This window comes from Mesocricetus auratus, unplaced genomic scaffold, assembly GCF_017639785.1.
Source record: "Mesocricetus auratus isolate SY011 unplaced genomic scaffold, BCM_Maur_2.0 Super-Scaffold_4256, whole genome shotgun sequence".
NCBI classification, from domain to species: domain Eukaryota; kingdom Metazoa; phylum Chordata; class Mammalia; order Rodentia; family Cricetidae; genus Mesocricetus; species Mesocricetus auratus.
In genome coordinates, this window is record NW_024429182.1 from 106,877,262 (window position 1) to 106,903,822 (window position 26,561).

At 35.7% G+C, this 26,561-nt stretch overlaps 1 protein-coding gene across 6 annotated transcripts in view; it reads right to left on the reverse strand.

Annotated features, from left to right (window-relative positions):
- Dlg2 (discs large MAGUK scaffold protein 2) overlaps positions 1-26,561 on the reverse strand; it is a 1,919,116-nt gene that overhangs the window by 997,513 nt on the left and 895,042 nt on the right. The window lies entirely within an intron of this gene.

A 26,561-nucleotide genomic window follows, 5' to 3' on the forward strand; every position in this document is an offset into this window, starting at 1 on the left:
AAGATCAGATTGCATTCCTGATGCTGGATACAGTGACTAGTATGCCATAAACTCAACTAGCTAAGTGAGGGAGCATCCAGAGGCGCTTGTAAACCTTTCAGGCACATCTGATATTGAGCTGTCTTAAATGTTGAAGGATGATGGCAAATTTGAATGAATGAGCCACATGATTAATGTTGTTCTGATATGTATGTTAATATTGTTTTCATAAAAGCCATGGCATTTTTGAGGCCTTTTTCCAACATAATTAGAAAAAAGCAAAGACCAACTGACATTTAGACAACAATCCTTCCAGTTGGAAGAAATCATGCTTTCTCCAGAACTCGCTATTCTACTTTCAAACAGCAGTACTAAGAGCTCACTTCAAAGGTCATAATGTTTCAGAGCATAAGCAAGGTAGACACACTTCTGAAGACACTGTGTGTTTCATACTGAAGCAGGTTAATGGCAGACAATCAAGTCAGTCTTGTTCTGGCAACTGCTGAAAGTTAGCTCTTACTTCCAGAAAGCTAATTAGAAAGATAACTGAAGATCATAATGGATACAATACAGTCCCTACCCCAGTCTTTTCTCTGACTGAAAGAGGCTGTATGAGCAGAGAAATGTATTTTGCTTTCTCTGGTAGAGATTTCCTTATCACCAAATTCTTATTTTGGAAAATAGGATAAAGCAGTGGCTTTCTGCTATCTCCTCACTTGTTAGGAACATTGCAGATACTAATATTAATCATATAATGATTGCAAATGAAAACATGAAAACGAAGCTGAGCATATTGAAGAGATAACAGCATGCAATCTCACTCACTTACATTCTGTTGTATTTGCTTTAGACCTACATGAACAGAAAGAAATAATGTGACATTTAATGCAGTAACAAGAATGTGCAGACTATTTGATGGAGATTGGAAATGTTGTAGAGGAGCCTAGTCACGCTGTGACAATAGTGGGTGGTTTCAATGTTCTCTACTCCTGAATATTTGGGGGGGGATTTTATAATAATTGAATGTTTGAATGGATGAGTCAATACTTTATGTATGCCAATGAGAGAAAAATGATGAGATCTGTGGATAAAAGCTGGCTAAACTCCCTATCAACAAGGACCAGCAGGGATCTTGACTAGTGTATCTGTGGGACTTGTTTCTATGAAGTGTTTGAAACACACTGCAAATGTCCTTGAGGGAAGACTTTCAATCACTAAGAGGTCCCACTCAAGGGTCTTCTATTTCTTTATTTGATGAAATTGAAAAAAAGAAGAGGCTATTTGTGAAAGAACAGCAAGACAGAGCACTCTTCACAGTGTATAAAATATCTCTTGCTTTAAATATCCCTTAAATTGTATCAAGTTTTCCTTGAATGTGAAATGGTGTAGACAAAGTATTATCTAGGGTCCCTCCTAAGGCTATGAATCAGTTGGTTTTTATTTCCTCAAATATCTGTGTTGGGTATCTGGCATAGCAATCTGGTCCCACCTCCTTGAACTATGGTCACCCTACCAGAAAGTCATAAAAATTAATCATTATTCTTGGGTTTGTTTGCAGTTTCCACCCATCCTAGTGAGAGTATTAGACATTGCATTGCTATGTTTTCAAAGGCTGAAATTTCCTCTAAAGATAATTTAGTACATATGACCACTTTATCCAACATGAAAAATTGTTCTTTATTTTTAAATACCCCTAGAGATATATTCTTCAACTTCTCTTACATCCCCATGTCAAGTTTAATAGCGTAGTATTCCTCAATACGTTCTTTGTTCTATTTCAAACACTTATCCTAATACTCAAACTGTAAAACACTAGAATTTTCATTTCTGTGAGAAGAAACTAAGAGCAGAAATTGTAGCCAGGTTGTCTGGGCACCATGGTAGTGAAAGCAGCTGAAGCATGTGAATTAGGGCTCAATTGGCATCTTACACTCGAAATACTTACTATGTGTTTCTGTTAGCTAAAGGCAAGGGCTGTCAAATATAGTGCAATAGTGGACATCAAGACTGTGTGACTGAGTTTAAATACATAGTTATTTGATGCTCAACACCAGTGATGCATAGGTATAGCCACAATAGGTGTTTATGAGAAGAAACACAGATCATGTGTAAATGACACTGTGGGTTTGCCTTTCACTGAACACATGCCAACTTCTCCCATAATGAAATAAATGCTTAAAGGACAAAAACTACCTTTTTAAATATCTCCACATCTCCTTTACTAACAATAATAACCAACAAATGTGACCTATTCAATAAACATTAATCTTTTATTGAACTGGACAGTTCTGATCACTAAGAGAACCACTATTTATATGTTAAGTTTTATATGACAAAATAATTGTCCTTCTCTTGTGTCTAAGAAAATGAAACTCAAGTAGAAACAGAATAACATCTTTTATAGAAACTGGTTTTACTTTTTAATAAAATCAAATAAAAGCTTAGGGCTTCCTCAAAAACTACTACTTCCTATGTGTATACACATAAACTAATTTTTAAAAATTTTGTATTCCCTTTGAATAGTAACCCATATTCTCCTCCCTCTCACTCTTACATACACACACAGACACAGACACACACACACACACACACAGACACACACACACACACACACACACACACACACCTGGTACCTTGCAATATGGCTCTCTCTGTTTGTCTAACAGACTAAAGGGCAAAATCTGTTGATAAAAATCTGGCTTCACAGCAGACTAAAAATGTAAGGTAAAATGTCTACCAGCTCCCAATATTTGAGTTGGTGCGTAGAATGTGAGAGGAAAGCCTGTATCATAACACGGCAAACCAAATCGATAACTGATTATATAAGAGAAACGTGTCAAATCTGACTGTGTGGTTTCAGAAAAACACAGCTGTTTGTACTCAAGAGGAAGGCTACTATGCCGTCACAGTTCCTCTAACCTTGTTCTACTTTCAAGTGGATCACAGGGTAAATTTTGTCAACTGTGTGCTATAAAAATCCCGATGCAGTCCTTGCTTGGGTCTGTAGAATGAAGAGGGTCAGCTTTACTTAAGTGATTGGCTTCCTGTTTTTCTTAATTATACAAAATGAGGACAATGCAAAACACAGCTGCTGGAAACTCAGATGTTGCTCAGAGCCTCAAGCACATAAGCACTTAGTGCTGAGAAACACAGAAAATCCTTGCTGGGGAGGGGAGCATAGCAGCAGCACGTTTCCAGTGGCATGCTTACTATGTAGCTGAAAAACTGATTTCACCTAGGAAAATGAGAGAACTTACATTGATTAACTAGGATTTGGATATATAAAATGCTGAGTGGTTTAAAGAAACTGCTGATGTAGCTAATGACTCCTTGGTGGACCCTTATTCATATTTAAGACTGAGTTCAAGTATTAAAACTTCTAATTGCCTTTCTCATTAATAGATGGAATAACAAATTTTCTTTGTACTTTCTTAGTATCTTGTAGCACTTTCCAAACAAATTTAATATTTCTCCACTATAATATGAGCTCTTTGAAAGTAGAGGCTATTATTTAGTCATTCTTATAATTTCCCAGTAATGAGCATCATGCAAATGCTTAAAGAGAGCACAATAAATATTAATTGAGTCAATTTATAATAGAAAATAGGGCAGTGGTTGAATGATCATATATATATATATATATATATGTTAGGTGGAATGTTTGGTAATGGAATGTAACTGAATTTCAAATTTATAATTAAATGCTAGTGAGGATTGATGAAGGATATTGAATTTCTGACTTCAATGATACACACAACTTCTTAATGTTCATATTTTATAAAATGTTAACAGATGGCCTGGATTGGGCCATAACACCTTCTTTTCTCTTTTGTTATGTTAAGAGCACCACACGTTTTGGGTAAATAAAGACACAATAAGAAATTGCTTTTATAGTGAAGTTGAATGAGGTGATGTAGACCTAGAGACCTAGAGCTTGGGAGCCAAGGTAATCAGGCATTCAAAGTCAGTCTTGGCTACAGGTAAAGTTGAGTTTAAGTTCAATCTGAGATACAGGAGATACAAACTCAAAACAGCAAAAAAATATTTCACCTATGATAGAACTCAGACAATATTAGGATGCATGAAAATACAATTAAAAGAATTACTAAGGTAACACTTTTCAGTAGTCCCATATGGTGTAGAACAGGTTCACCATGTTTGAAGTCTTCTACTGTTTAATGAGAGTTGTAAAGAACTTCTAAGTATAGTATATTAAAAACTTGGTCATTTCCCTTATATCTCTCTTATTTATTCCTTCTCGTTTTTCATTGCTGCTATAGAATTAACACTATTATCCATTATTGTTAACCCAAATGAGCTATGCTTCCGACAGACTTCAAGTTACTCTATGCTAGTCTTAACCAAACAATACAAACAAAAATATTTTGTGTCAGTTTCTAGACCATTCTCCTACAGATATGATGCCCATTTTCTCAGTTCTTTTGTGCTCTGTAATGTTCACATAAGGCTGAAGTCATCTGTGCTAGAAGAGCAAGATGAGAACTTGGTAACTAATCCTGTGAGGTACCATAGCCCGAGACAAGCAGCTGGGCTTAGCTGTATGAGAGAAATGAACTTGACTGTAGTTAAGCTATGCTATTTTGGTTTTCTGTCAGCTGTTTAAACAGCTGTGTTAACTTTCCTGTTCTTAACACACTGTGGACAAGGTGGGGTGTTGGGCAGATGAATGAATATTGCGCTAAACTATAGAATGAGGCTATAAATAATGGCTAAGTATTCATTAAGAACTTAATAATCTAAACATGCTTAACACAGATAAATTTTGTGCTATGATACATGAATTATTCTAGCTCCTAACTAGCTTCCTTGCTTCCAAATACACCCAAGTGCTAATAATCCCTCTCTCAACTCAGTCATCTTTACTCTATCTCATTGAATTGGTTATATTGTTGTATTCCTACTTCTTTAAGTGATTTTCTCTTGTTCAATATTCAGCTCAGCCTCCTGTCTCCCTTCAAGAGGTCTGGTTCATCACAGCTGGGTTCACCTATAGTACTTGGAACACTTGACTAACCATGTTCTCACTTAATTGTAGACATTTCTTCTTTAGTCTATACATCCTGTATAAAGTGTACGGTTTTTGAAAGATAAGCTAGCATTGTCTTCACCAGTGATCAATGGTTCAGTATCTGACACACAGTAGGTACCACATGACACACAGTAAGTACAAAGATGTTGATGTTGATTTTTACTTCCATTTCATGCAAGATCAGTACTGAATCCTGTGCATTTTCTAAGGTCAATATCTTTCCTGAGTCTTACACTAGGCCGGGCCTGGATTTCCATTACTTTTGCATCTAAGGACAACTTTTATCCTTTCTACTTCTTTTGATCATCTCAATTTAGAAAATATATTTCACTGCCTACTTGGCTAGATATATACTGGACTAGAAAAGTGTCAAAATTAAGTTGTCAAAAACTTCCTCTGCATTTTATTCTATTCTTTCCTGGCAAATTCTTCATAGAGTAAATTTATTCTTGTGACTCAAAGCTTGAAGACTAGGCAAGGGAGTTGGAGGAAAATCTGTCTTTTGACATTTAAAAGATACATGCTAAAATTAGAGAGCAGTTAGCACTTCTGTTAATAGTGAGATGAGGCCACACACACATTTATGAAAACTCCAAATAGTACAGATTTATGTTATTACTGGCCACTTTGAAAGAATAGCACACAGAAAGCAAGGAGATGTTTGTCTCTGTTTGTGAGCATTATAGAAGTCATGGTAATTTTACTGAGAGATAAAGCCTCATTATCTATATAGTTTATTGTTATGCTTTGCAAGCTGTTTACCCAATGAAATGAAGCAAAAGTGATGTGTTAGCAATTTGCAGCTATATCACAAAGGTCTTCCTTCTTCATCAGAACCATGTGAACAAGTTTAGGTTAGTCTGCTCGAAAAGAAGGAACTAAGGCAAGCTTTGAGCAGTTATCTCAGCTATGATTCATTGGACTCATTAACCTCAAATGAGATCCACTAAGACTGGCTATGATCAGTAGATCTGAACCAACTTTCGCACCCTAAACATCTTAACTGTCAGAAAAGAGTGAGGGGACACTTGAGAGTGCTATGTATCATATTTGACATGCAAAAAGTATAAAACGATGATTACTCTCTCCTAGGCCATTTCTTAGAGCTGTGTTTTGTGGATAAAATATGTGAATGCAGAGTGATCAGCAAGACTCCTGTTCCTGCCATCCCTGATTTTTTGCTATGTCTTCACCATTATAGTGGACCATATCCCCATTTGAAATGTAAGACAAAATGAATCCTTTCTTCCCTAAGTTGTCTCTATAGTCACAGAAAAAGAAGAAACTATGTATCACTAAATAATACATAACTGTGTAAGATAATTCTATGAGTCATGAAACTTCTTAAATTGTAACTAGTATTAGACTGTTAACAATTTTACTGACTTATTCAACATTAAGTGATAATACTTTTAAATTTGTAGTACATGTATAAAATTGAATTGAAAAGAGTATAAACCTCCAGGAAAGCATTAACAATAATTCATGGTGTTACATAAATGGCCAGTTTTTTATTAATAATTTCATTGGTGGATGTACCACAAAAATGAAGAACTCATACATCTGCACACGTTGCACTTAAGAGAATGCCACTGAAAAGAAAGGCTAACCAGGCTCAAGCCACAAGATACTGTTCTTCAAATTTATTCTGAGTTTTAGAAAATGTTTATGGAAATAAAAACATCCCCATGGAACAAACAGATGATTGTTAACACAAAACCAAATTTGTGTCATTAAAGGAAAGCCAGATGCTGCAGGGAGGAAAAGAAACCCACAAATCTGGGAATTATTCTTTTAGTATCTCTTCTTTGTGAAAATGTTAGCTATGATAATGAGTCATCTTCGTGTTCAAGGCTGGCAAACTCTGAGTCATTCACAAAGACACTTACGGACAATGGAGGACTATGGATATTACTCAGAGCAACTGCATTGAGAGAATCATCAATAGGATAACCTGAGAGGCACCCAGTTTGCTATTCAACCAACTTTTTTATTTCACAGGAAAGAAAATGAGAACCATGAAGGTGCTTAACTTGTTGAAGGTCATATAGTGACTCAATAGTGAGGGGAAAATACTTCAGCTGATTTTTTTCACTGTCCATTCAGCTCATTTCCATGGCTCACTCCTTCCCTGACTCCCTGCATGTGGTAAAGGTGTGATGCAGGGAATCTATCTGATAGAGTATAAAGAGACTGGGATTTAGAAAAAGCCAGATACCAATCCAGAAACTGATTTATTTCATCAATGAGAAGAGAAAACCATGTCTGCTTTAAATGCTACATAACATAATTATGTTTGGGGAAAGATGTCACAGGTACATAATCCATCCCTAGACTAATATTCCCTGAAAGCAGTAAAAGAAAATTCTTTTTTAGTTTCTTCGTTTTTCAAAAGCAGTGCTAACCTGGGCTAGGGAGATGTCTCAGTGGTTAAAATGTTCAGCTTATAAAAAGCAGGCATGAGAATCTGACCAGAGTTTAGATTCCAAGAACCCATTTACATGCTATGTGGGGACTTAGGCCAGTCTATAATGCCAATACGCAGAAGGCAGAGCCAGGGGATTCCCCAGAGCTGGCTGACTAGCTAGACTAGTGGGTCTGATTAAGAGAATGTTCCCATATATAAGGAAGAATGTGATTATGGAAATCTCTAAATGTCATTCTGCCACCTTCACATGCACACACATACACAAAGTGCTTGTGTACCTGCACATACATGTGTGAGCCTATGTATGTGAACATGCATACACACATGCTTGCAAACCAAACACAGGAAAGAAAAATGAAATATTAAAAGAAAATTAAATAATCCTAACCTATTCAAACACTTAACCTCTTTCATTTCTTCCTCTTTTAGCTACATACATACATTCTGAAAGTCACATTTTAGAATTTTAAAAGCAAGTCTACTTCATTTTTATATAAATTCAAGAGTGGCTTTAAATCCCTTATTCTCTCTGCCAGAAATGTGATTGCTGTTTATAATGATCGCAGGAACATGATAATCTGGAGAAGTTACATTGGTGTGTACCTGGGGCCACATTGGAAGTCCACAAATGCAAGGCCCTTCCCAGCTAACCTGCTGCTCATCATCTGATTGTGTGATTGACACTTCATTAGTGACAAACCCCAGTCTTTTTCCCTATTAACATGCCTTTATGTGTGTCTAACGCTTCATCAAGTCTTCTAACAGAGCTGGCTTTCTCTCTATTTTGCTCTTGTTTCTGATCTGCTTTCTCAATGAAACCTACTCTAAATATCTCTTTAATCTCAGCACCTTCATTTTGTGCTTTTACATTGTTTGATTTACAGTATATATTATTCCTGAATGTTACACAATTCACTTTATTATGAATATTATTTACTTCTACCTCCCCAAATGCACATCATAGATGTTATTCCCCTCCCGACCATCTGTGCTCCTTCCTCTGCATTAGACGAATTCAAAAATTATTTTTTCCTTCTCGGTTTTAGTAGATTCAGAAATGTGCCTGGATGAGCAGAAATCTGAAAGTTCGATCAAATACAGATAGTGAGGTTGGTGAACATCACAATACAATTTGATGGTGTGAACAAGAAGAACACAAAGACAGAGCCTGAGCAGATTATGTGGAGCAGGTGATACGTAGAAGTAACAGCTAAGAGGGCTGAATGTAGGAATTAAATAATTTTATGGATAGTTCATGTGTACAAATATTACAAATACCCTACATGATTTTTACATCCTTATTCTTATGTGTATATGCATATATTTATGATGTTACAATGTTATTTGTTCACTATCACTAATATATTTGTTACCCATCTTTTTTGGTTTTCATTATTATTACTATATGTGTATGTGTATTCTATACAGTTTATTGTAACATATAGCACCATAAAAGTGTTTCAATATTTTTCTTTTCTGCTGGTGGTAATATTGTGCTGATAGCAATTTCTATAAAGATTGGTAACAAATATCTGGTACTTTTTAAATATCCATAATGTACTAGACACAATGTTGAGACACAAAAATGGAGTTCAACTTCCAATGTTAAATTCAGAATGGAGATGAAAGCAACAATTGCAGTTTAGAGTAAGTGCTGCACTGTAGGCAACAATAGGGTGTCTATAAACTCAGAGGGGGTACATTTAATTCAACAAAATGGAATACAGCTAAGTGAACCTTTTTTTGTAAAATGTTCTTCTTGGTATTACTTTTTTTGGAAATTAAAATACATACCAGACATTTTTTAAGGATTTGGTATAAAATTCATAGCCTCAAACACGCTATGCAAGCCCTATCACTGTTGTATCCCTAGCCCTGTGTTATATATCTTACATACAGATTTAAAGTATACTTAGAGATATATTCTCATAGTATGATTATATACTAAAAAGATATCTTCTCTTACTTGAAATGTACACCAAAAATATATACAAATCTATTCATATCATGAAAGAGAAATATCACTTAATTTTTTATTACATAAATTGATTTGTTAATTTTTGTGTGGTATGGGGGAGTACATATATGCCATGGAACTCAAGGGGAGGTCAGAGAACAACTTGTGGTTATTGTTTCTCTCCTTTTAGCAATGAAAATCTAAACTCAGGTCACCAGCCTTGATGGGAATTACTTTAACCCAATGAACTATATTGGCAGTCTGAATTTTTCTTTTAATTAGACATTACTCAAACATTCAAAATTCAAAACCAGTAATATGCACTATTAAAGTTTATATAAGAAGTGGTTTAAAAACTACAGAAAGTTTTGTTAATGGAGGAAAATGTTCTCATCCAATATTTTCTTAAACTGAAATAAGGTATTAATATTAATTAACCACCGAGAAAATAAAGAAAAGCAGTCAAAGGTAAATTATATGCGCAAGGTCCCAAAGCATGAAAAGTGGTGACACTGTTGATACTCTTAGAAATGGGGTTATTGGCAAGGTGAATCTGTGGGCTAATTGATACAATGCTCATGGTAGAGTAATGAGCTTGGCTATACTAGGTAGTCAGAGTAGATAAAGAGTAAAGGACTGTCATAAATAACCGTGTATTAGTGTCGAGGAGTAGGGGGCAGAGAGACTGATTCAACGATTGCTATAAATGTAATTCAGACATGAAAGGATAAAGTACTAAATTAAAACAATGTCAGTCAGTAGAGAGAAAAACAGATGGAGGCATACGTGACAGGCTTGGTGGCTGATGGAATGTGGGGGCCAATAGAGAATGAGATGGCTGGGATAATTCCCAAGTTTCTGGCTGGAGTCGTTGTGGGCCTGGAAGGTGTCACTCACCAGAAGAATGCAAGACAAGGAGGGAAAAGATGAGAAAATTTTGGCATGTGAAGTCTGGGGTCCTCTAGAACAGTTAAGTGAAGATAACTTGACAGACTTCTAGAAGTCAGTGGGAGGAACTGGGTCAGAGATGCAGATGGAGTGCTAGTGTGAGTACCCAAGATCCTCAAGAACCCACCAAATGATGTGTTTCCATCAGTACACGCTGGAATTGGCAATACTGTGCTAGCCGTTTCACTAAGTCACAGAACATTTCCTGCAGCATCGATGCACTTAAAGTTTGGAGACAAATGTATAGTCAAATGCAATAGTATCCTAAAGCATGGAGTATAAAGACTGCCTGCGAGTTTACAGAGAAAAACAATCATGACACTAATTGCCTCCTCTGTAATTTGTTTCTGCAGTCCTGGTCTCACACTGCATGACCCTCACACCTAGGTCCCTGGAGATATATATGCCTCCTGTTCTGTCTTTGGTTCTGTGATGGAAAAATTTAAAGAAGACTGAATTAAAGCACTTCAGAAGTGTTGTATGAACTGGGGTACAGTGAGCAACCTTTTAACGTAAGAGCCTGGATGAATGTGACACACCTTCTAGCCTGGAGTAAAAGTCAGCAAGCTGTCAATGGGCTCAGTTTGCCCTGTTGTAGCATGCAATACTGAACCACTGTAGAAACACATGTAAAGAAACAGGAAGCTATTTGGACATGAGTGTTCCTTTGCAGTAACCGTTGTTCCTAGTTCTCAACTTCATTCTTATTCTCTGTAAGCAAAGTCGTTCACAGGTCTCTAATTCACTTCAGTTCACTCCAGGAGTCACCTGCTAAGAGGTCAGGTGCTTCTTTTTTATTTGGTTGCTGACTGCAGCCCACAAAGCACACATTACAAAGTACAGAAAATTGCTTTTGCTATCTATCATGTAGGCTCTGTGGAAGGGATGTTCAGTATCCAACTAGCAGGTGTTTATTACAGTGCTAAAATCCAGTCAGTGGGAGTGTGTGTTTTAAAGCCACAGACAGACCACCCTCTCTCCATTCATGTCTGTAGCTGCTTACCCCCTTTCTTATGATGGAATTCATCATTTTACTTCATCTTGTAAATATTTAGAGAACAGAAAGGCTGCTTTTGCAGAAAGGAGTTATGAGAAGTTGCAATTAGTATGCTTTCATTAAAAGCTGTTTCTTTCTTGACCCATGATGTAAACCATGAGTTGAATGCAAAGGACTTCCATCTTTGGAAGTCTGACAAGGCAGGTTTCTCTCCATTACATTCTCCTGTTTGCAGCCATGTCTTTCTTAGGGAAAAATCTCGTCACCATGTACTATATTTATTTCCTCTATGAATCATTCTTATCATGATTTTTCCTCTAACAATAAGTCAATACTTTCTTCCCTAAAGTGAAATGAGAAGATAAAAACTTCAGAATAGCCATTCATCAACAATCATAAATCAATGCTGCTTACATCAAAGGTAATTTTAATTTTAAAATATGGTAGGTCACACATTATTATATACATGTATAGATTTTCAAAGAATAAATATAAGAATAATATTAATAATGATAAGCATAAATGTATAAAATGTGATAGATATTTTTATCCTAATTCAAGTTTAATTGGTATAAAGTTACAAGAACTTATACTTTTTGGTTGGAAAAATGATTTAGGCATCATTTCAAGTAGCAGCAACTTTTCAAAGTGAGGAAAAAGAAAAGGCTGGCTTGTTATGATAAAGTGGATTGAGATGAACCACAGCTTTAAATTTCAGTCTGACAGGATGAGTTTGATTGAATAAGTATTCAGAATCCAAGGTAGGCTATTCAGTAAAAAAAGAAATGTAGCAAGCATTATATTTTAGGGAGATTCATTAAGTTAATCAGAGACTTGGATAGCAGGCAACACAGTTATACTAACCTTGCAGGTGATAACGATATTTTGAAAGACTCAGAGAGTTTATTGTTTTGTGCAATGATAAATAGAAACAATAACGGTACAACAGTTTACAAGATGGAAATGAATGATGGACCAATTGCATAACTGTATGTACACATATCCATTAATGAATCCCATCTGCAAAAGAATTATGGGGTAATATTTTACAATCTTTTGGCTAAACAGGTAAGGGTTTTCATTAAAATTAAGACTAGCTTCTCTCCTATGTAAAGACACTGTTTTGACTGAGAGAATGTGATGTGAATTGAATACTCAGTTCATCCTTGTGGAGCAGGGTAGATATGTATCTTCAGCAGTTTAGATGAGAACCATGGGTCCTCCTCCTTCTGTTTCATTCCTGCCTCATGGTAGATGCTGCCAAGAGTACAGGATGTCAACTTCACAAGATGCTTATGTTCAGCCCAATAAATGATGGGGAACTTAAAGCTTCCTTTCAAGGTCTATTCTGCCCAGATGATCTTCTGGGTTTGTGCTTTGCTTAAAAATCAAAATCCCGGTGGTTGGCAGTTTCCAAGGACAACAGTTTAATACTCTCAGATATTTCAATTTCAGCTCAGATAGATAGTTCTTAAGCATATCTGAAAGGAGTATGGTCGATCTGCTTCACATAGCAGCATATGAATAAGTAGTTGTTTCTAATTCCACCCACCACTGCTCCTTCTCTCTGTTGATTTTAAAAGCATCTGCTATCACGGATGCAGAAGATATGTCACTATGAGCAACTGCTCTGTTAAGAGGAGCTGTGTCTCATGCCTGAAGTTCACAGGCACCTGCAAAGCAATGAATGAAGAAGCCCTCACAAGTCCATCTACGTCTGAACGGTTAAACCAGAAAGAACTTTTACCTTAACATCTATAGGTATATGTGGCTTAAGAGTTTTGACCACATAAGGCTTGGTGTATACAAATGGATATGTGTATTGTAAAGGAAAGTTTTGGAATGTAGCCATAAAATTAATGCTGATTGAAGATCTGGGACAATAAGCATGCATTATTGAAGCATTATTGAATGTTTTCTGCTCTGATATTTTATCTATGTAGCTCTTCACACAATGCACAATTTTGACTTGTTTTCTCTACTCATTTTTCTGACTCATACATGTTCATTCATTTTAATGTCACACACTGTTCTGTTATATACACAATTCATGTATCATACTTTTACTCTCTGTTTGATATGTATGTGTGTTGTTTCCAGATTTTATTTTGCTTTCTTCCTTTAGAAATAAAACTACTTAAGGAAGTAAACCATACTCACATTGCTTCATGCAATATAACTAGGGAGAGAAGTTCTAAATCATAATATTCATTTTTGACAAATGATGTCAATTTGTTTTCCCCCAGAAAGTTTATAGGCACAGTAATGTAAAACAATTAACCTTAGTAATATTTGACATGGCCAGAAAGCCTGTGTTTTGCTTATATAAGGGAGTGTAAAATGAAGTTGAGCTTAACTTGTGTTCCTACATTGCGTGTGAGGTTGGGAATCTAGTGACCATTTTATTCTTTCTCTGTGGTAGCTTCTTTCATTCCTCTCTTCCTCCCTCCTCCCTTCTTCCTTCCTTTCCTCCCTTCCTTATTTTACTTTAATTTTATTAACCTTGGAGAGTTCATGCTTTGTTTGTATGTTTTGAATTTTTTCAATTATGAAGCCTAGGCATGCCTCAAACTTGAGATCTTCCCAATTCTCTTTTGCTTTAATTATGGCTACACTGCCCCCCCACGTCTAAATATATATATCTATATATATATATGCCACCAGTACTGTCTGTTTAGTTTTACTTTTATGTATATGATTGTGAAGATGACCACTTGGTATTGGATAAACCATTAGAGAGCTCATTCTTGAAGAAGATTAATTTTTCCACTTTCACATTTCCTGGTCCTCAGGCTTTTACAGCTTACAGTCTTCCTTCCTTCCTTCTTTCCTTCCTTCCTTCTTTCTTTCTTTCTTTTGGTTTTTAAAGACAGGGTTTCTCTGTATTGTTTTGGAGGCTGTCCTGGAACTCACTCTGTAGAACTGGCTGATCTTGAACTCACAGAGACCAGCTTGCCTCTGCCTCCCGAGTGCTGGGATTAAAGGCATGCGCCACCAATGCCCGGCTCTTTGTGTTTTTTAAAGACTTGTTTTCAGTTTTTATCTATTTCTATATGTATGCATCATGTGGATCTGGGTGTCCATGGAGAATAGAGAGAGTACTAAATCTGGAGCTGGAGTTACAGGTTATTGTGAGTCATTTGAAGAGGGGGCTAGAAGACAAACTTGAGGTACATAGAACAGTCCATGCTCTTAACCAATGAGCCATCTACCCAGCACATAATGATAGCTTCTAAAAGATATCATTAGTTTCTTTGAAAATGTTTTTAGCCAACGTATATGAGAAAATAGAGGTCAATAGAATTTTTCATATTATAGATGATTACTTTGGTGTTGCTTATTAATTGGCCCTCTTTTCTTCAATGTTTTTGCCATATCATTTCTGTCACTTATGAAGTTCTTGTGAAATTATCAAATTTTTATGTCATGTATCAGATACACCTTTTAAGTGTTTAACTAATAACTTTATGAGATAAATAGTATAATCAGTTGTTTTTAAATTCATTTTTGGCTGTTTCTTTTTGTGAGACTGAGTCTCATAGAACCAAGATGGGCATACACCTCTCAAGCTGAGGGTGACTGTGAAGTCCTGACCATCCTGACAGGATCCCCAAGTGCTGGGGTCATAGTTGAGCATCACTGTGACAGATTTTATTTTTTAATAATAAATTGTTGAAGCATAGAAAGATTAGTGGCCTTGTTTCAAAGTTCTCTGTTTCATTAGATAATAGGTTTGTGTAGTTCTTAATCCTCATTGCCTTCATTGAGAATCACCTAGTGAAATAATTGGAATCTTGTGAGACAATAGCTTTCCCACCCTAGCTGTTCTCTTCTGGAGTACTCTGGACATTTTACAACCTTTATTGTCACCATTCATATCTATTCATATTGTCTAGCTACTCCGAAAAATCTTGTTGGAATTGAAATAGGAATCACATAGAATCTATAGTTAATTTTAAAGAAATGTCCTCTCTATTACATTGAATTTAAATTTGCAAAAATGGCAGGCTATTGCATTTTTTTAGTCCTTGGCAGTCAACTTTTAAAAGGGTTGCATGCTGTTACATTCCACAGAAGTTAAACATCTACTGTATGTGGTATTATTATTAATTGTACTGTTTTCATTTAACATGAGACTAGTCTGTTGTTGGAATGCCTTGCTGGCTAGTCAGAGGTTGCACTCTATAGTGGCCTGGAAGCTTTTTCCAAAAGTTCATTGGCATGAAAGACTCTCTTCCTCCTTAGCAAAACTTCCCGCTCTCCACCTGCCCTTATCTGGAAAATATCCCTAGGACTGGAAGACTGATTTTATATAGAATTCTCAATGCCGGATGCCTGATTTCTCTTTTAGCTTGATCCTTTGCACAATTCTTGCTAAAAGACTCCCCTGATGCGCATATGATAACTAAGACTTCTGCTAGGAGCCTTGTGATAAGATCATGGCCCTTAATGTAAATTAGGGTTTTCCTGAGGCTGCCTAATCCTATGTATTCCTTATACTCTAGAATGAAGTTGAACTGATTCACTGAAGTCTGTCTCCTAGAGGACTATCTCCTTTATGTTCATAGGTCATTCAAAGATTCTGTTGTTACTTCTGCCCCTTCCTCTTCATGGACTCATGGTTAGTGAACCACAAAGAAAAAATAGGACTCTCACAGTCTATAATAGTACTAGAAATCATGTATTTTTTATTTCTTGGCATAAGTGAGGGATACCTAATACTTCGGCATCTGGATGTTAGATGCAGCAATAGTGTCTCTCTACATATTACTTGCTTTGTTTTTATGTTAAGCACATTTTAAGTGTATTCAAATCCATATTTTCATTAAAAATTATGATCATATCATACTATTCATTAGCATTAATTATACACTATGCTTCAAAATTAATTTATTTTTCTATTTACATCTCAGTTTTCATTTCCTTTAATTAATTAATTTATTCATGTTTTTACATTATTTCACTTTGAAACCTTTGTACTTAAAATGTATGTATTTCATCTATCATATAACATATTAGATTTTTGAAAATTATTCAAAAACAATTTTTGCCTTTTAACTGGAATATTTAACTATACTTGTGTGATTCCTGTTATACTTGAGGTTATTTTCCTTTTAATTTGTGTTTCTCTGATATTTTCCTTATTGTTTTTATTCATTATTGACATTCTTAGGCTTTTTAATAAAATCTGAAAAAATAATTTTATTCAATATAACTTCAACCTTACAATACCTTACTGATCATTGATTCAGCCCAGGTCACTATTCTAGATATTACTTCTGGAGCTGCACACACAGACGGTACACTTTTATCTGTTCATCTGAGGAGAAATCGTCTACCTAGCCACTTCCCCAGAATGTAACAGGAGGAAGTTTATTTGCAGAGCTGGAACACCCTTAATTTTTTCTTTTGGATTATGTGTTACCTCTGAAAGGAAGTGAGTCTGTCACTAGTCATGCCCAACCCCCACCCCAACTCCCCAAGTCATTGTTTAATTGGGGGAAATCTCTGAATAAAAATATATGCTGATAGCCTTCTAATTGCATCACCATACCTCGATTAATTCCTGTGTTTCACATGATCACACACTTTGGGCATGCATGAACATGTGCGTGGTACTTTCCATGTCTGGCTGGGGGTGATTTAATATAAGATATTCAATGAAGTTCAAATTATGTAGTCTAAAATATTACAAGAAAATGGGAATTTTTCATTAAGCCTACTACTTAGTTATTGTTTATTCTCCTTAAAATAGTAAATCAAAACTTGTAACATATCTAGACAACAAGACAGATGCTTTTCTCCCTTGCCTCTTATTTTTTCTTTTAAAGTTTCATTTTCACATACAAAATAAAATTTACTCTAGACATGATCTAGATGTGTTTTTATTCTCATTTCAGTCTTTAAAAAGACAGTTCTGGCATTAAATGGAAACATTTAAATGTTTCCAGTACATCTGACAACTGACTTGCTCCAACCAAGTTTCAACCTTGACTGAATCTGTAGGTTCATTCCTGAATCAGATTCATTCTTGTGATGTTTGGCAAACTCCCTCCTAGGATTTGACTTCTGCCCCTATGATTCTAAGGAATGCAGTACAAATCCAGATCCATTGAATTATGCAACTTTTGATATTTATCTTTGTTCTGACTGGTAGAAAAGTCAATTGTCCTTTTGTAAATATATAAAAATAATTTTCCTCAAGACCCCTACAACTTTATTCTCTTCTTACAGACCATCAAGGTAATTGATACCAAACTTGATTTTGCCACTCCCTTTTCCAGAGTATCTTCTCTTTTAACAATGCCACACATTGATTTAAAACATTTAAATCTCCCTCATGGCTCATTAAAAAAGGTTCAAATATTTTGGGATGACCTATGTGGCCCCACTGCTTTGTGACTCTCTGAACCTAGATATGTTTCTCTCTACCCATCCACCACAACATACACTGTTTTGGACTCATTAAACCAATTGTCATTCCAGAAATAGCTTCACAATTCCTCCTCTCTATTTTAGATAGTGTTTATAGAGTGTCTATGGTTATCAAAAAGCAATAGAGAATAAGAAGATGCAACTCCATTCTTCTATGTATATCACTACACTTTGCCCTCATTCAAAATAATCTGCAACTCCTAATAGTCCTCCACAGACAACCTGGCATCACCTTCTGTTTGTACCTCCCCAAATCTCCATTGTAGAGCAAGTCACTTATTCTTTTGTGTTCCTTGTATTTCTATGATGGATGGTGTCTGGATGGTAGTGATCTTCATGCAAGGCTACATCTTCCCCTCCCCCTGTTTCTTCTTTATTTCTTGCCTCTGGATCCTGAGAAAGCAGAAAACAGAATTAACCTAAAGTCACCTGCTCTGAATTCCCTTTGGGAACATTCTTCTCAGTGCCTTGATTTTAGAGGGGGTGGGTGGAGCGGCTGTGCATTATAGGTGGAAGACACAGAAAAAAGAGTACTGTCTCTGTATGCTGGAAATTAGATAGAAGAGACTTCAGGGACTTCAGGAGAAAATAGAGGTCTGTGGGAATTGGAGAGACAACAAAGCTACAGAAGTGCTCAGGAAGTTCCCACAGAGAAGCTCAGTCCTAGAGACTAGGCTTTCTGACTCCAAAAGATGAATTTCATATATGTCAATGAGGTGGAAAAGCTTGAGACCAAAACCCACTATGGAGGCTGAAGCTATATAACCTGGTCTTTGTGGAGCATACTGCGTGGTGTTACTTGGTCAGCAGAGATGCTGAATCCTGTGAAATCAATACTGTAGAAACTTAAAATGTCTGCACAGTGCCAGGGACTGCAGAAAGACAAAGTCTCACCTGCATGAGGACTTAATACTAGCAGTTAGAAAAATGACAAAAAAGTATGGTACTTAATGTGCATTTGTTTATCTGTGTTGAGATTATTCTTTAATAATATTCATTGACTTGTTCTATAATTAAATATATATATATATGGATACTGAAGTTTTAAGAACAGGGAACATATCTTAATAATTTTGTGTCACCTCATGACACACCAGTACGACTGTTAGAACTCAATTATATGGATAGAGCAACTGTAAAATGAGTAATGTACACAGAAATCAACTGTGAAAATGAAATTTAAAATGCACCTGTAGAGGTATGAATCCATACTTCCACACTCAGACATAAGCATGTTGCAAAATTTACTAGCAAGAATATGGTTTTTTTTAGCTGTTTCTAATGTGTGTATAGAGTCAATGTCATACCAAGCATGCACTTTGGAGGTGTTCACCTATCAAAAGATTCTGAAAAGATGAACAAGAATGCAAGCTGACTACTTATCAAGGCAGCGTAGTTGCTCCCACTCTCCACCCCCCAGAAGGGTCTTGGAAAGCATCTAGAGTTGTCTCTAAACCTCCGCTTGCACACAACAACCACTTCAGGGCAAATAGTAATTAGTGTGTAATGAACGGTGTCCAATTGGGATTAGATTCCAAATTACCATCTAAATGTGGTGACAGCAGAAAATTTGCCATGATTATCCCTGTCCAACTTGCCCCAGGAGAACCTATTATTCCTAAAATCTTAAGATACTTAGCACATTTTTGTTTCTGTGTTCTTAAGATGTCATTGGTGTTTGGTACTTCCTTTCTTCCAATTATACAAGCTCTGAGGTGAGGAGACACATCTTGAACTTTGTAAAATTCCTAAGAGCTCAATCTTTCACCCTTTGCACTAGAACAGGGAGGCACTGAGTAAGCACACATTGACAAATTAATCTGCCAGTATCCATAGTAACTAAAAAAATTAAACATTGTCTTGTAAATATTTGCTTCCTTGTATTCTGGCAATGGGAGGTGATGGTTTATAAGAGAAAATGGGAAAACATAATTTCAATCTCTGTGATTGAAGGCAGTGACAAACTGCTGCTCTTGAATACATGGGATGTTCATTACCTTCAACTGCTGTAGCACTCACTCAACAGATGGGCATCTCTACTTAACAGAGCCTTAGATATGTGTATCTGGATAAACACAAGTCCTTTTCTAATGCATATGTAATCTTAGAAGGAGGAAATTGATATTGTATATTACTTAACCAAGTAATAATAGAAATTTGAAAATCTAATAGGGCTCACAAAATGGCAAAGTAAGTAAAAGCCCTTACTGCCAAGCTGGAGGCCCTGAGTTCAATCCCCAGAAACCACATACCAACACAGAAGGAGATGATACTTATCCTGTGACCTCCTCACAGGTAGTGAGGTACAGAGTTCCTCTAACATACGCACTGAATAAATGTAAAGGTAAAAAATCAGAACCTTAAAGATCTATGATAATCAATGGTAGAACATGGATAAGAATGGGCTTTCTGAGAAGAGCAAATAGGGAAAGAAGAGATTTGCAAAACATAGAAGTTTCATCATGTACTGCTCTGATTCGAATTGTGTGTAATTCCAAGTTTCTCTACCAAGAGCTTCCACTGTTAATTTGTGTCACTTCCAGTGATCTTAATGGTTTATTTCATCCCCAGACCATTCACCTAATACACTCTTTCTCAAACAGCAGACTTATTCCCCTGGCAAATTATCCAACAGAATCACCACAAACTCTTTATCAATCCCAATTAATTAGATGGAATTGATAAGGACTTTTCTTGTACCTCTAAGTATCCCACAGATGTTTGTCACAAAACCTGTCATACTTTAGAATATATTGTGTATAGGTTTTAATATATTAGCAATCCTTACTATACAATAAAACCTATACTTTTTGTAGCAGTGGGAATTAAATGTAGGATCAGGTCACTATCCTCGGCTACTTATTTAATTCTTTGTCTTCAAAACTTCATTCTTAGAACAATGAAATGATGAACTAGCTGTAGATTTAGAGATGTGCTGCAACTGTCAGTTTTGGTTGAGCGTAAAGTTACTTGGGTAGATTTATAAATCTCATCAACAAGGTCATACCCAAAATTTATAAAAATCAGACTATCATGAAGTAAGACTCAAGCTGAAGTAATTGCAAAACTCCCCATGGAGTCACAGGAGTAACTGAGACTCATTAAGCATAAGGGTTCAATGAGTCATGGTGATGCCTGTGAGCAGATTCTCAGGTTTGTGATGAAGGAATATTCCAGAACTCACTAAGTTAAGGCATGCACAATGAAGAAGCGAATAGAAATGTCAATTTAGTTATGGAGGTTATCATCTCTTCTCTGGCAGTGACATACATGTTTACAACTGAGTGACCATTTCACAAACATAACTATGTTTATCCAATTCTTTATTGCACCACTATCTAAACATATCTGAATTCTTAACACTTCCTGACAAACCCCCTATTGATTTCACCAAAAGATACCAATACAGACTTATTTTTGCTGTTTTTCTTCAAGATATTAAGAAATAACAGGAACACAAATATGTCAGGTGCTTAGAAGAAGAATAGTTTCACACAGCTTTTATTTCATTAAAAAAGAAAAACTGGGTCATATTTGCAGAATACAAAAAGAAGAGCTGGAGGAGGGATACATAACCAAACAAACAAATGAACAACAACAACAAACCCTGGAAAGAACATGGTTCATTACTTCAGGCCTCGTGAGAACCACACAGCTTACTTGAGAGTGGATTTGATTTTCTCAGGTATGTGTTATCTATTGATAGCCTCAAACAAAAGCAAGAGAATACTCTTGATACTCTAAGTCATCACTGAATCATGGCTCACACATTTTCAGCATATTCTCTCTGTCTGTATGCATAAAGAGAGGCAATTGCTACAACTGAGATGTTAACAAATAGTATGTCCAAGAACTTCTTTTCAAAGATGGGTGGGGAATTTAGTAGGAAAAATATGGCAAACATAAGAGAATGTGGCTTAACAAAATAGCACAGAGGGCAGGAGAGTCTTCTCAGTGGTCAGGAACACTGGCTTCTTTCCCAGAGGACTCTGGTTCAATTTCCAGCACCCACACTGTGACTCACAACCTCCAATCCCGGTGATCCAATTCTCTCTTAGTGTATCCACAATCACTACATGCACATAAATGTCAGGCAGATGTGCAGACATCATACCCATATACACAAAGTAAATACATTTTTAAAAATCACATACTAGGAGGAATACAGAAGAAATTATATCTGGAGGGATGGAAACAGCATGAATCTGGAAAATTAGAGTGGACCACAAATTTAAGAGCTTTGAATGGCTTGCACAGAGTTGGGCAAGAAGACATATAAAAATACATATTTGTACTAGAAAGAGCATTTTGACAACAATGATAGACCAGAGGTAGATATACCTGTGATGTAGACCAATTTGTAGTCCATTGCAATTACCAGACAGTTGCAAGTTTCCATGGATACAACTAGGCATATGGGACTATTTTTTCAGCAAAGCATGAAAATCAGGTAATCTTTTTCTGCTTTTAAAGTAAGCCTCCAAATTAGGACTCTTGGTCACATTTCCAAAACATAAATAAACTGCTGCTCCAAAAGTTATTTGGAATCCTACAGATAACACTTCATGGAAAAAAATAGATCATAAAATGTAGGCCATTAAAAATTCACAGCCAAGTTCTGTAAAAAGACACTCATTTTAGTTATTTTAAGGGACATTGAAATTGTCTTGTCTATACACCTTCGATACAAAAAATTTGAAGTGTCACTCATAGTGCCATCATAAAAGTTTTAGATGATGTCAGAGACATCATGAGAGGTAAAGCTATTGAAGAAAAGTTTTTGTTTTGTTTTGTTTGTTTTAATGAAACAAGTAGCAATGCAGTTTATTCTGTTCCTATTCAATGCAATGGGAGAGACACACAGACACACGAGCGGCTGCCTGGCTCTGAAGGCTAGCATTGTGACGGGTCAACAATATTCTTGACTTAAATTGTTAATGATTTTATGTGTTAGCTTTTTGGCTTATTACTTTATTCATATTGGTCAATGGATGCTTGAAGTGGTTTCTTTAGCCATAAATGAATACACAAAAAAGCAATGAAACACAAGGATTCAAATATTTTAATTATTTTCTTGGTTTTATTTAAGTCACAGGTTGAATGCTAGTTTTGATGCAAGGAGATGTAAACTGGTTATACTTTTATGCTTAATTGTAAAGAAATTATTGGTACTTTTAGATAAGTAGATACTAAAGAATAGAGAATTATACTAAAACAAACGTAGTAAAACTGTAGTGCCTTGAGAGTTAAAGGTATATCAATGTGGGAAAATAGATAAGTTATTGAGAAACATTACTCAAATTTTATGAAAGAAATGACTGGTGTTTTATTATTTTCTCTCCATATAAAGATATCATTGGATTATATTAGGAGAGAAACAAACATTATAAGTATCTTTCAATTATGGGAAGAAAAGCCAGCTTGGATATGTTCATATGACTAAGTAGTGTCACCTGTGTATATAATACTCAGACAAGCTTAAGGAAATATTGATTGTCCCTAATAACTGACATTTTTTGATAGAAGGAGTGTACAGCAGTTGAGGGTATATATGTTGTTCTTCATGGATGCATATCCACCAGAAGCTCTCAAACCATTTCAAGTATTAAATGTAATCCTGCCACTCTCTAAATCACATTTTTCACTGAGAGAATCTCTAGATCCCAAAAGATTAAACTACATAATTAAGTGTCAGTTATATGAAATCCATCGCTTACCATGGTTCATTTGAAATGAATATTTGAATATATTGTTGGAAGACTTTCCATGTAATAGGAATAAGCTGGCCAATAAAAGGTCAGTGATAATGACAGACTAACTCTTTGAAGTATGGAAAGAAGTGTACGTGTGTAAGTGTAAGTGTGAGTTATAGTGTAAGGTGAAGATAGTCAGGGCTTATAATTTTCTTCATTATTATCAGTCTTTACATAAATATCTTTCTTTTGCAATAAATAAATAAACTGCCTTTCTTTAAAGTCAGTCCATTTCCATCTAACTGGGTTCTACAATAAGGGAAATAAATCTTCTGTCAAATATCTCTTTCAGATGGGAATGAGATTGGTGGACGTGGGAATAATAAGATGTTGATGATGTAATGAACGTACCCACCTCCAACCTCTAGTTTTGGTACTATCTATAAAATTCATATAATTTTGAAGAAAAGCATAGATATATTGACCTTGGGAGTCATGAACCATGAGGGTAGTAACAGAGTTAATTCAGATAAATCTCCCTGTAATATCTTACCTTTGAACGTCATAACAGATGGTTATGCTGATACTATGAGTATACTTTTAAAATGAGAGCAACAATAAATGACAAATGACATTGTCTTCTTTAAGAATCTAGTACTGCCAAAAAGAAAAAAAAAACAGCAATAACAAAACAGAAAACCATTCAGTGAAATTCAGCTCATCTCCATTTCTAGCAAATTACAGGAAGAAGGACAGGGAAAGTAAAGGAACAAACTAAATGAGAACACTGGAACAGCCCTAGCCATATTCAATGTGAGAAATCATCTTGTACATGACTCCCTTTAGAGTTCAGACAGTAAAAAATGAAGATAAACAAGGCAGAGATATTTAAGGTTATAAGTACAAACTATAGATTTATCTTTATGGACACTAGTTACATCAGACTGTGAGCAAAGGTATATGAAAACCCTTGGGAAATACTGAACAGAGACTAATTTCAGAAGGTATTCACATACTCATTTTTCTTAGTCCATTAATTTACTCATTTTTCTCAGTCCAATAATTATATTTTGCTTATATTAAACTTATGTTTTAGAAAAGCACACTGAACTGTTTGGAGAATAAAATGATATGATTTAAATTATTCTAGCAAGAAAACATTTAAATAAGTGGCAAGGGGTGGAGAGATGAAACAAGGATGTGAAAATGGGGACTGATTAGTCCATTCTCTCTGCTTTCAGCATGTTTGAAAATTTCCATAATAAAAGGTTCTTTTAAAGCACACTTCCCTGGTTTCTACAAGCACTCTAAGCTGAATTCACTCTGTGGATTCATAAAAGCTAGGGTGATTAAAAGGGAGGAAGAGGGCTTAAGTAGTTGGGAACACATGATATGACAGGAGGGAGCGTCACTGGAGATGAAATTGTTTAAGCACAGATGGCGTGGGAGTTTAGGGCAGAGGGTGAGGAATGGTGAAGAAGTAACTAAAACTAAGATTCTATGACCTATTCTTAAGAAAACCAACTACTTCATATCTTTATTTTAAAAGAAGAAATTTTAAAAAGAGTTAAAACAGATGTACCCCTAATGGGTAGATAACTTCCCTCCCAGAAGGCATAGCTTATCAAGTAGAAATTCTAGTGCTACAGGCCTCCAAAACAATACAGAGTATTATTGGTGCTTGGTTTCCCAGCAGTGACAATGGTTAAGACTATATTAATGAATACAGCATTTGTATACTCTTCTCACTAGACACAAATCAATCTTACTGTCGTATCAGAATACCGTGATAAATAGAAAATAAAAGATGGATGTGTAAATTAAAATATAATTTATCAGTTAAGCCATATTCTTTATGGGTATAGTTCAGAAATCAGTATTCTCTAAACCCCCAGAGTGATAACATTTTCAATCATGGTTGAGACACTAAAGTTATAATAATGTACTTAATTCTAGGACTCTGTTTCTATGTACAAGGCCTAACCAAAATACAGCAAAAATATTAGCCTGTGTAAGTCATCGAACTGCCTCTGCCTGTATTTTGACTACTTTAAAAAAATAGCTGAATCGGAATTTATTGCACCATATTATCCCTAGGACTAGTAAAATCATAACTCTCCACCTACATGATTCTCCTCCTTCATTTTTGCTTCTGTGGTAAGGATGATCTAAGTATAGACAACTTTCTCTAGAAAAACTAAGCTGCGGTTTTTCCTTGCTCTTGTGCTTTCTTTCTGTTAATAAGCATCAGACACTGGGCCTGTCTTAAACCCGTTTATTCCATCCTAGTCATACCATACTTCCATTCAGATATTTTATTTTCATAAAGAAAAGAACATGATATCTTATCCCCCAGACTGAAGGCAAAAGAGTTTTCTGGGCTAGGAAATGCTATTTAGAATTTCTCAGACATTTGCAAAACATATGATCCGTCTCTCCCATTTTTTACCTGAAACCTATGGAAAGAATAGAATTGTTGTTATTTCCTACAGATTAATTTAGGGTTAATGAGGCTAAGATTTGTTTCAAAACACAATCTGGTAGTGAGACCAAAGAAAGAACAATTTGTTTCCAAATACAATTATTTATATACATTGTTGATGAAGGTAAAAAGGGTGATCAGCACATATATACTAACAAGTATTTACTAACAAGATCCCACATTTTAACCTAACTGTCCCAGAATTTAAGTAGCCTTAATGACATCCTGAACTTAGCATTCTTGGCTATTTATCAACAACAGAAAAAATTTCATACTAGGGAAACATGCAAAATAAAATTAAGGTTTGTGATTTGTAGTGGTTTGAAAAAAAGTCCCCTCCAAAGGGAGTATCACTATTGAGAGGTGTGGCTTTGTTGAAGTACATATGGTCTTGTTGAAGGAAGTGTGTCACTGTGGAGGTGGGCTTTGAGATCTGATATATGTTCAAGTCTCACTCAGTGTGATACACAGTTCACTTCTTCTCATCAAGATGTAGCCAGCCAGCAACATTTCTGTGTGCACACCACCATGATCCCCGCCATGTTGATAATGGGCTGAACCACTGAACTGTAGGATTCCACCTCAATTAAAT